The sequence below is a fragment of the Clupea harengus genome, chromosome 24 (genome assembly GCF_900700415.2).
Source record: "Clupea harengus chromosome 24, Ch_v2.0.2, whole genome shotgun sequence".
Lineage (NCBI taxonomy): Eukaryota > Metazoa > Chordata > Actinopteri > Clupeiformes > Clupeidae > Clupea > Clupea harengus.
In genome coordinates, this window is record NC_045175.1 from 2,281,817 (window position 1) to 2,292,134 (window position 10,318).

At 49.4% G+C, this 10,318-nt stretch overlaps 1 long non-coding RNA gene across 1 annotated transcript; it reads left to right on the forward strand.

Moving 5' to 3' along the window:
- Window positions 1-1,080: 1,080 nt before the first annotated feature.
- LOC116219176 lies at window positions 1,081-1,487 on the forward strand. The gene is made up of 3 exons (XR_004163105.2): window positions 1,081-1,123; window positions 1,219-1,299; window positions 1,449-1,487. It is a non-coding gene; the product is annotated as an uncharacterized LOC116219176 (long non-coding RNA).
- The last annotated feature ends 8,831 nt before the right edge of the window (window positions 1,488-10,318 follow it).

Sequence of the window (10,318 nt, forward strand, 5' to 3'; positions counted from 1 at the left end):
ACTCCTGTGCTGTTAGAAGACACAAGAGTCTCTTCTCCACTGATGTGTTTCTCAAAGTCCGATGTAAGTTACCACATCTGACTGTAAATGTGTACAGATGTTTACAAATGTGGTTCAGATCTTATTGCATATATTATATTGTATATTGTGTATTGTTGTCTATTTGTAGGTCTATAAGTTCTAACTGCTACCGAAATCAGACACCTCAATGACATGTCTTAATTTGCTTTGTTATGATAAAACTTGCACACATTTTAACAGACAAGCCGAAGAATGTCTATCAGTCAGAGGGAAATAGTGGAGGGCAGTTCTGTGACTCTGACCTGCAGCAGTGATGCCAACCCACCAGTGCACAACTACACCTGGTATATGAGGACTGGAGCTGAATCTCTTATTAGGGGCACAGGTGACAGCATCAGCTTCAAGGTGACCTCTGATTCCAGTGGACTTTACTACTGTGAGGCAGAGAATGAAGTTGGCTCTCAGACCTCTACTGGAGTTGCAGTTCCTACAGAAGGTCAGTGTTGTGTAGTTTTATGTGAATACTAAAATGTATCTCTGCCTGTTAAAAGCCTGCTGTTTGTTTACAAAATGATATGATGAACATGTGATTTGATGCTTGTGTTGATGATTAGAATGAGGAGGTTTGAAACAGCCGTGACTGTTGTCATCATCTTGCCACATGATGGCATTCAGAATGTAAAACCAGTTAGCTTTTCCTGCAAAGTATCACTTACAGCCCTGTTGATAATGTTGCATGTATTTACTGTCATTTCAAGTCTTTAATTTTCCCCTAGAAGTGGCTGGCATCATCCTGTCAGCTATTATCACCATAATCATCATTCTTGCTGTCCTGCTGTTACTTGGAATTCTGTATATGAGGTGATTCAGTGAAATTTGCTTCCTCTGAAATAATACAGGCATGCTAACTGCATATTATTTCTATATATGAATATATATAACTCTCTCTCTTTGGCCTACTCTGACAGGGCAATGATGAATGTTCATCCCTTAGCTGTAATTTAATTCTATGAGCACTGACACCAGATTTTATGAGGCTTACTCTGTTTCTTTACTCAGTAGACGTGAAGGAGCTGCGAGAAACAGCAGAATAAACCAAAAGGTAATAAGACACTTTTAAAAACCTGCACGCTTGGTGACATTTAATTGGGCTTCATTAAGTTTTAGAATCATCTCCTTCTACCAATATTTTCATAGGCTGTCCATTCTGATGCCCATGATGAGACATACACAGCTCTCAACCCCAGGAGCACATCCTCTGAGTATGACACTCTGCAGGTAAGTCATCCTAGACTGATGTTATTAGCTTCATCATGTATGTTAGTTAAATGAGTGATAGCACTGCCCTATATAAGTCCTTAACCACCATCTATCAAAGTGTTCAGTCATGACATTGACAATTTCCTCTGTGTGTTAACATATTTCAGAATGTGAGGAATGTGAGTGACACCTACATGCCTCTCCAGAGAAGATCTCAGGCCTCAGTGTATGAAACTCTGCAGAGAAGAGAGACACCCCAGTCAGAGATGGAGCTGAAGGATCTTGGGATGAGATGCCAACACCAACCATGACTTCTGGACTCTCTATCTGATACTTACTGCTGCCACAGTCTTACGTTGTTAAGGGATCTTATTATCAGTGTTAACTTTTCCCTTGTTTCCCATGCTAGGGACATTTAAGGTTTCTCCATTGGTTTTAGCACCAGTCAACCTCTAATCTTATCAACTTTCTATTGCATTGGATAATGTATGCATTGTGTACGTTACATGTGTATTTTTCTTTTATCTTACACTCCCTTAGTTTACCCATGTGGCTTAGTTTAAAATTTGGAGTATCTGCGTTATTTGTCAGGAGCTGTGATGTCACTGTGTCTGGATTCTCATCTGATTTTCTTTTCTTTAATGTATATCAGGTTTGTCACAATTCAATGTTTTGGATAATTGTAATCTATGTTGATGTCCATAATGATGTTCTATCCTTTAGAAATCTGCTTTTCTATTTGTGTATTTGATTCCATTTATTGTTCTATTTTTTGCCTCTTAATAAAACAAGAATGTTGTGTGCATAATGTTGTAAATGTCTTTTGTTGAGGGGCTCACTACCAGACTGCAGCAGTCTTTATATTTATGGGGCCTCTAAGGGGTGGATTAAACTACAGATAAAATCAAATACATTTCTTCAGCATTCATTAGTGCTGTAGCATAAATTTAGCATAAATCCTAACAGTGGCAGTTAGTTGGGGTTCCCTGTCTTCTTTGAATATGTGTTGATGGAAAGATAAGATAAGCGAATGAGTGTTTGAGTGTAAGTTAGAGAGTAGATTTCATTAGTCAGTGAATTTGTCCCTGTGAGAGCGTGTTACCGAGTTTATCAGGGAGAGACAGCCAAAATTGGACAACGTTATGCATACGTGCCTAACTCATCCCCTCCCCCCGTATGTCTGTTTTTCTCTATCTCTTTCTGTCTGTGTGTGTGTGTGTGTGTGTGTGTGTGTGTGTGTATGCAGCTGCTGTACTTTCCAGTGGACTATGTGAAGCGCGTGGTTGCTGGGGTGCTGTGTGAGATGGCTGTGGTCGAGAGCTCAGCCGAGGCTATCGACTCGGAGGGAGCACACACACAGACACACACACCAGGGGATGCCGGCACACATGCACATATTCACACACACACACACACACACACACACACACACACATGCACACACACATGCGCACACACATGCACACACACGCACACACACACACACACACACATGCACACACACACACACACACACACACACACACACACACATGCACAAACACACACACACACACACACACGCCCCCTCCAGCGGAAACAGGTAGACATACACACACCCATCAGAGGACATGATGAATACACCAGAGGATATATATATATATACATACATACATACATACATACATACATACATACATACATACATACATACATACATACATACATACATACATACATACTGTACATACATACATACTGTACATACATACATACATACATACATACATACATACATACATACATACATACTGTGGCATCACAATGGGCCAGCTAGCAGAGGGGTGTGGTGTTCGTGTGGAGGTCTGGCTGCCACACCACAAGATGGCTGCCATGTGCACTACATCTCCCAGAATGCAGCAGGACCCAACCAGGTGTAGGTGCTTAAGGCACCTGATGGAAGGAGCATTTAAGACAGGTGGTGCCTGTTGTGAGAGAGTGATCCACGAGAGCCGAGAGAGCCAGGAGGGAGAGCAGAGAGCAGAGAGCAGAGAGCACTTGAAGTGCGGGTGAAGCCTTTGTTGAAACGCTTGCTGAAGCGCTTGCTAAGCCGAGTCCGGAAGGGGGAAGGCTAGCACCACCGGGAAGGACCTGGATGGACAAACTTTGAGTTTGCAACCCCAGTTGGTAGGACTTAAGTTAGGAGCAACTTTATGAAGCCTATGTTTTGCCTTTGAAGAACTTTGTTGTTTTGCTTCCTGAAATACTTTGTGTTGGTGAATAAACCGGGTTCCTCGTTTGAAAGCACTTTTGCCTGCTCTGTCCTGTTGATTACGCACTGCCCTACACCCAGCTCAGTGGTAAAGCCTCTCATGATACCACAATACACACATACATACATACATACATACATACATACACACACAGTAAAGGTGAGAAGTGCATGGAGAGAGGGATCTGCTGAATGAGGGAGGAAGCGTGAGTTTGGAGTAGAAGAAACGCGTCATTCCTCGTCTTCACCGCTGTAAAACGACTCTGATGTGATGCTGTTAGGTGAAAATGAACTCAAGTTTCCTCAGGACTCCGGAGTTGCATATATAGAATATTTATTAAACAACAACAACAAGCTTGTCGGGCTCACTCACGTCCTGGCAGGCCAGAGAAGGGCACAGGCCCTCACTCATAGAGAGAGAGAGAGAGACCGGGCTCACTACCAGATGGCAGCGGTCTTTATATTTATGGGGCCTCTAAGGGGTGGGTTAAACTAGAGATCAGATCAAATACATTTCTTCAGCATTCATTATTGCTATAGCATAAAGACAGCATAAATCCTAACAGTGGCAGTTAGTTAGGCTTCCCTGTCTTCTTTTGAACATGTATTTTCCAACGACAGGGGTCCAGAATTTTCTTTCTTTTTTTTTGTACAAATCAGAAAACAATACAGTGTGGTCATTTATCAATATCGTAAGAAAACATGAGAAGAATAACGTATCAGAAATATAACGCATCTATGTGTATATTTTTTATCACGTGTTCTTCTTTGCCTTGTTGAAACAGAATGCTGTTTCTCTCTCCCTCCATTTTCTCTTTTACTTTATGATTTGATCATGGACACACCATGAGGACCTCTCTTTCTACTGAACCTATAGCACCTTTTCTGCCATGAAAAAAGTCATAAGGGCTCTTCCTTATCGCAGTTCACTGCGATATAACATAATGGTACATGACGTCAGTCATGGCTACAAATCGAAGCATTTATCTATTCACGCCTGAAAGGCCGCGAGATCTGTCAGCGCGCGCTCCTGGCCCCGCCTGCCAGGAGTACTATAATATCATTACGCGCCCTCAGATCTGCCTCTTTTGAAACTTCGCAAGACGGAGTGAACATCTCCGAGCATATCTCAAACGCTACCACAGTCAAAAGAGTTTTGTGTGCTTTTCGCTCTCTACGGGTTGGTGAGTTATCGGGTTCCTTAACCCTCACTAGCTCAGGGCGCTACGAAATTCATTGGCTTAATTTCATTTTGAAAGTAGTGGCTGCTATCCTTGCTGCCTGGCTGGCTAAGTCTCTGACTAGCCTGCTAGCTTGCTAACAACGTGTTCGTTGCAGATAGTGTGCTTGTGTTTTAACATTCTTCTCTACTTTCAGATTGATAAAAGATGGCCAGACACTACCCCGACTGCGGTCACGTCCGTCCCAAGGGCGACCGCCACCATCGGTGCGTGACCTGCCTAGGCAGGGACCACGCGGAGGGCGCCTTTTCGGGCGAAGCCCCTGTCTGTCCCATCTGTGCTAGCCTCCCACTAGCTAAGGCTACCAGGCGCCTTGCGTTCTGGAAGCGCAAGGACGCCGAGGAGGCGGCACTAGTTCCATCCGGGGCTGACGCCCCCGTAGGAATGAGTGCGTCTTCAGCCTTGGACTTGGTGAGCGTGAGCAGTCGCCCTGCGGCGGCAGCTCTGCTCCCGGGTCTCTCCCCGTCTCCGCCGCCTGTCAGCCCTGGGGCTGCGGGCAGCGAGGCTGAGGAGCTTCAACCAAGCGGTGTCCAGCCCATCCCCCACGATGCGCTCGAGCTGGACATCAGCCTGGATGATGATAGTCTGCTAGACTTCTCCGATGAGCACAGTTCAATCGCGGAAGCAATGCAGACGAGCCATGACGTCAGGTTGCGGGTGGAGACACCTCCTACCTCGTCTCGGCTCTTGGGCCAGCAGCTCCACGAGGTTGCGCTGAGAGCAGCCAGCTGCCTCGGGCTCCCTCTCCCTCCCCCTCCCAGTGTGCGGTCCTCGCTGCTGGACGGGGAGCTCTATGCTGGCTCCGCCGCGTCAGTTCCCAGTTGCATTCCCTTTTTCGAAGAGGTGCACGAGGAACTGCAGGCGACATGGGCGATACCCTACTCGGGCCGAGCCCCGGTGCCGGGGTTCGCGCCCTACATGCAGCTCCACATGGCTAAGGAGAGGGGCTACCTCTCTTTTCCTCAGGTGGAGGATGCAGTAGCGGGCTACCTCTCGTCCGCATCCCCCACGATGCGTCTCGTCCAGAAGCCTCTCCTGCCCACGCGGGTGGGCAGACACCAGGCTCAGCTGGCAGAGAAGTCCTATTTGGCTGCAGGGCAGGCTGCCTGCACGACCAATACGGCTGCATTGCTACAGCGCTACCAGGCAAAGCTCCTGACTGAGCTTGCCTTGTCGCTGGGGGAAGATCACCCATCTGACGGATCTGTCGCTCAGACTAACTCGGTGCACGGCACAGGCACTGGGGAGGGTGATGGGTGCCGCGGTGGCTACCCAGAGGTCTCTGTGGCTATCACTGGCTAAGCTGTCAGACAGAGAAAAAGCACCACTCCTCGACGCCCCGGTCTCTGTCCAGGGCGCCTTCGGGGAGGCAGTGGTCACAATGGCTGCCAAGTTCGAAGAACAGCAGAAGAGCAGAGAGGTATTCCAGGCTTGGATGCCTCGCTCTAGTGGCACGGGTGAGACGTCCTCCTCAGGACACACCACACCCGCACCGGGCCGGAAGAGAAGCGGGTTCCGCTCGCCAGCGCCTCCAGCAAAGGTATCCACCGGACGAGGTTGGCAGAGACATCCCTTCCGCCCTCCAGCGCAGCCTGCAGCACAACAACCAGCTGCGCGCCCTGCCCAGGGCGCAGCCCAGGCTCCGCGGCAGCACTCCGCTCGCCGCGGGCGAGGCAGAGGGAGACCACAGGCTTCCTGATCGTGACAGTCAGCCGCTCGTCACACAGGGGGGAGCGGTGGAGTCCACACCGCCTCCACAGAAATCAGCCCGTCGCTCACATGTGGAAATCATGTCCAGCACGGTAAGCAGGTTTTCACAAGCACCACAATCATATGTCCTAACTCCTGTCCCAGATGGCGCAGTGCCCAGGCATGCTTGTGCAACTCCCCCCGCGATGCACACAGTGCAATCGCACCCCCAATTTTTTTTCAAAAACATGAGGGGGCAGCCCTAGATCTCGTCTCCCTCCCTAGGCGGAGTGGGTGTAGATCTAGGCTTAGACTCATTGACCATGAGCGGGTTAGTCCCCGACAAATTCAACTCAGAGCACAACCTCCCTGGTTGTGCGGAAAGTTGGCGCGCATGCGCAGTGTCACCATGGGTGCTGAAAACGATTACAAAGGGTTACGTGCTGCAATTCGCCCGTTCCCCTCCGCCATTCAGCAGAGTAATACAGTCTGTGATGCAGCGAGAACAGTCTCACTTCCTACGGGAAGAAATAATCTCCCTGCTCAGAAAAAAGGCCATAAGCAGAGTCTCTCTCAAGGAGAGGGATGCAGGCTTCTACAGCCATTACTTCCTCGTACCCAAAAGAGACGGGAATTATCGGCCAATATTAGATCTACGTGTGTTAAACAAAGCACTCATGCCGCTACGGTTCAGAATGTTGACCCCACGCAGGCTTGTGCAGTTTATAAGGCCAAACGATTGGTTTATCACGATAGACTTAAAAGACGCTTATTTCCACATTCCGATCCACCACAGACATCGGAAATATCTGAGGTTTGCGTTCGGAGGAATAGCGTACCAATTCAACGCACTCCCATTCGGCCTGTCCCTAGCGCCGAGGGTATTTACAAAGTGCGTAGAGGCAGCTATCGCCCCATTACGTCTACGCGGCTTGCGCGTTTACAATTATTTGGACGACTGGCTAATTGCTTCTCATTCAAAAGCTGCAGCAGTGCAGGATGGCCATCTAGTGGTGGCACACCTGTATCGACTGGGTTTTGTTGTAAACAGAGAAAAAAGCGTTCTCTGCCCCAGGCAAGTTACGCATTTTCTGGGTATGATCTTAGACTCCACCTCCATGGAGGTCAAGCTGTCTCATAGGCATAGTGTCGCGGCGCGTGGTGGTGACCACAGACACTTCCACCAAAGGCTGGGGAGCTGTCTGCGAAGGGAGAGGCGTGAACGGTCTCTGGTTTGTGACAGAGGCCGCGTCTCACATAAATGTGTTAGAGCTGCGAACAGTAGTCCTAGCTCTACAACACTTTCTGCCCAGGCTGAGTGGTCAGCATGTACTAGTGAGGACGGACAACACTGCGACCTTGGCGTATATAAATCGCCAGGGCGGAGTGCGCTCCCCGTCATTACACCATTGGGCGACTCGCCTGCTCCTGTGGGCAGCGAGGCACGTCCTGTCCCTCAGGGCAGTTCATATACCAGGTCACCTCAACTACGGTGCGGACCTGTTATCGAGGGGCGATCCTCGAGCAGCAGACTGGTGCCTTCACCCACAAGTGATAGGTCAGATCTGGGTGTGTTTTTTCAAGGCGCAGGTGGACCTGTTCGCGAACAGGCAGAACACCTGCTGCCCGCCCTGGTTCTCGCTAGGGGGCGACGATCCCCCACTAGGCATAGACGCGCTGGGCCACCAGTGGCCAGCCCTACCCCTATATGCTTTTCCCCCGATCCCGCTCCTCCAGCAGGTGCTGTGCAGGATTGCGGACGAGGGCAGGGAATTGATATTGATAGCCCCCCATTGGCCCAACCAGCCGTGGGCAGCAGATCTGGTCAATATGTCAGTGCAGCAGCCTTGGGAGCTGCCTCTACGGAGAGACCTCCTAACGCAGGCGCACAGGACAGTGTGGCACCCCCATCCGGAGTGGTGGCGTCTCAGAGCCTGGCACCTGAAAGGTGCAGGCTCATAGCGTCAGGCTTGTCGGACGCGGTGGTGGCTACAATACAGAGTGCCCGAGCTGTATCAACACGGGCTCTGTATACGCTGAAGTGGCGCAGTTTTGAGCGGTGGTGTGCTGCGCGTCAGCACGACCCCATTAACTGCGCGCTGGGCGTTATTCTAGAATTCCTACAGCAGTTGTTTGATGAGGGGAAGGCGGCTTCTACTCTCAAAGTGTACATGGCTGCCATTTCAGCCTGCCACGCAGGCATTAATGGCAGTTCTCCTGGCAGTCACCCGCTAGCGTCACGCTTTATGGCGGGGGTGAGACGGCTCAGGGTGCCAGAGAGACACCTCATACCCTCTTGGGATCTGCTAGTGGTGTTACGTGCTCTCACAGGGCCTCCGTTCGAGCCCCTGGAGACAGTGGACATAAAGTTTGTCTCTTTAAAGACCGCGCTGCTGCTGGCGTTAACGTCAGCAAAACGCGTTGGTGACATGCAAGCCCTGTCAGTCAGTCCATCGTGCCTTCAGTTCTCGATCGCTGGTGACAGAGTGGTTATGCGACCTAATGCTGCTTACACACCTAAAGTGGTGGTAACCCCATTCCGCAATCAGGTGATTGAATTAGCAGTTTTCTCGCCTCCTCCTTTTGCGTCAGCAGAGGAGGATCGTTTGAATAAGCTCTGTCCAGTGCGCGCTCTCCGCTGTTACGCAGAGCGCACTAGAGCTTTCAGACAGTCAGATCAGCTATTCGTGTGCTTCGGTGCACGCGCAAAAGGCAGACCTCTATCAAAACCGAGCCTCTCCCGTTGGATAGTAGAGGCTATCGTGTTGTCTTATAAGAGCTTGTCTTTAGATCCCCCGGAGAAGTTGCATGCGCACTCTACGCGGGGGGTCTCGTCTTCCTGGGCCTTACTAAAGGGCGTCTCAGTGGAAGATATTTGCAAAGCTGCAAGCTGGAGTTCTCGCCACACTTTCATTAGATTCTATATGTTAAATGTGGCTGAACCTAGTTTTCTTCATAGCGTTCTGCGGGCAAGCGATCTCTGAATCCCCTGGCCTGAGAACGATATATATGATAAGTGTGTTCATTAGTGTCTACATGTTATGTTGCACATGAAACATCCCAGGGTTTTCCTACGGGCGCAGGATAGCGATCCTTGCCGCCTATGATAAAGGTGGCCCTGTTAAATTCATGGTGTTCTGCAGGCGAGCGATCTCTGAATCCCCTGACCTGAGAACGATGTATATGATAAGTGTGTTCATCGGTGTCTACATGTTGTGGCACATGAAACACTCCAGGGTGGTTTCCTACAGGCGCAGGATCGCGATCCTTGCCGCCTATGACAAAGGTTGCCCTGTTAATATGTTCACCGCCAGCGGCCGTATGAACCTCTATGAGGGCAAAGGGTTCAGTAGAGCTGGTGTGTGTAGTTGGCTGCCACTGTATTATCACGCGGGAATGTATAGGGTCCCATTATGTTATATCGCAGTGAACTGCGATAAGGAACGTCTCGGTTACTTACGTAACCTCGGTTCCTTAAGCAGGAACCAGATATAACAAGGTTGGCGTGTACAGTGTTACCTTGGATTGATGTCTTGCTCAGTTTCTTTCCAAGGCAGATCTGAGGGCGCGTAATGATATTATAGTACTCTTGGCAGGCGGGGCCAGGAGCGCGCGCTGACAGATCTCGCGGCCTTTCAGGCGTGAATAGATAAATGCTTCGATTTGTAGCCATGACTGACGTCATGTACCATTATGTTATATCTGGTTCCTGCTTAAGGAACCGAGGTTACGTAAGTAACCGAGACGTTTTTTTATTTTCTTCAAAAACATGTTCACACCTGTAGAAAAAAATGAATCTCTGTCTCTCTCTCTCTTGTCAGGGCGGTGTGAGGATGGAGGAGATTGTGGAGGGCTG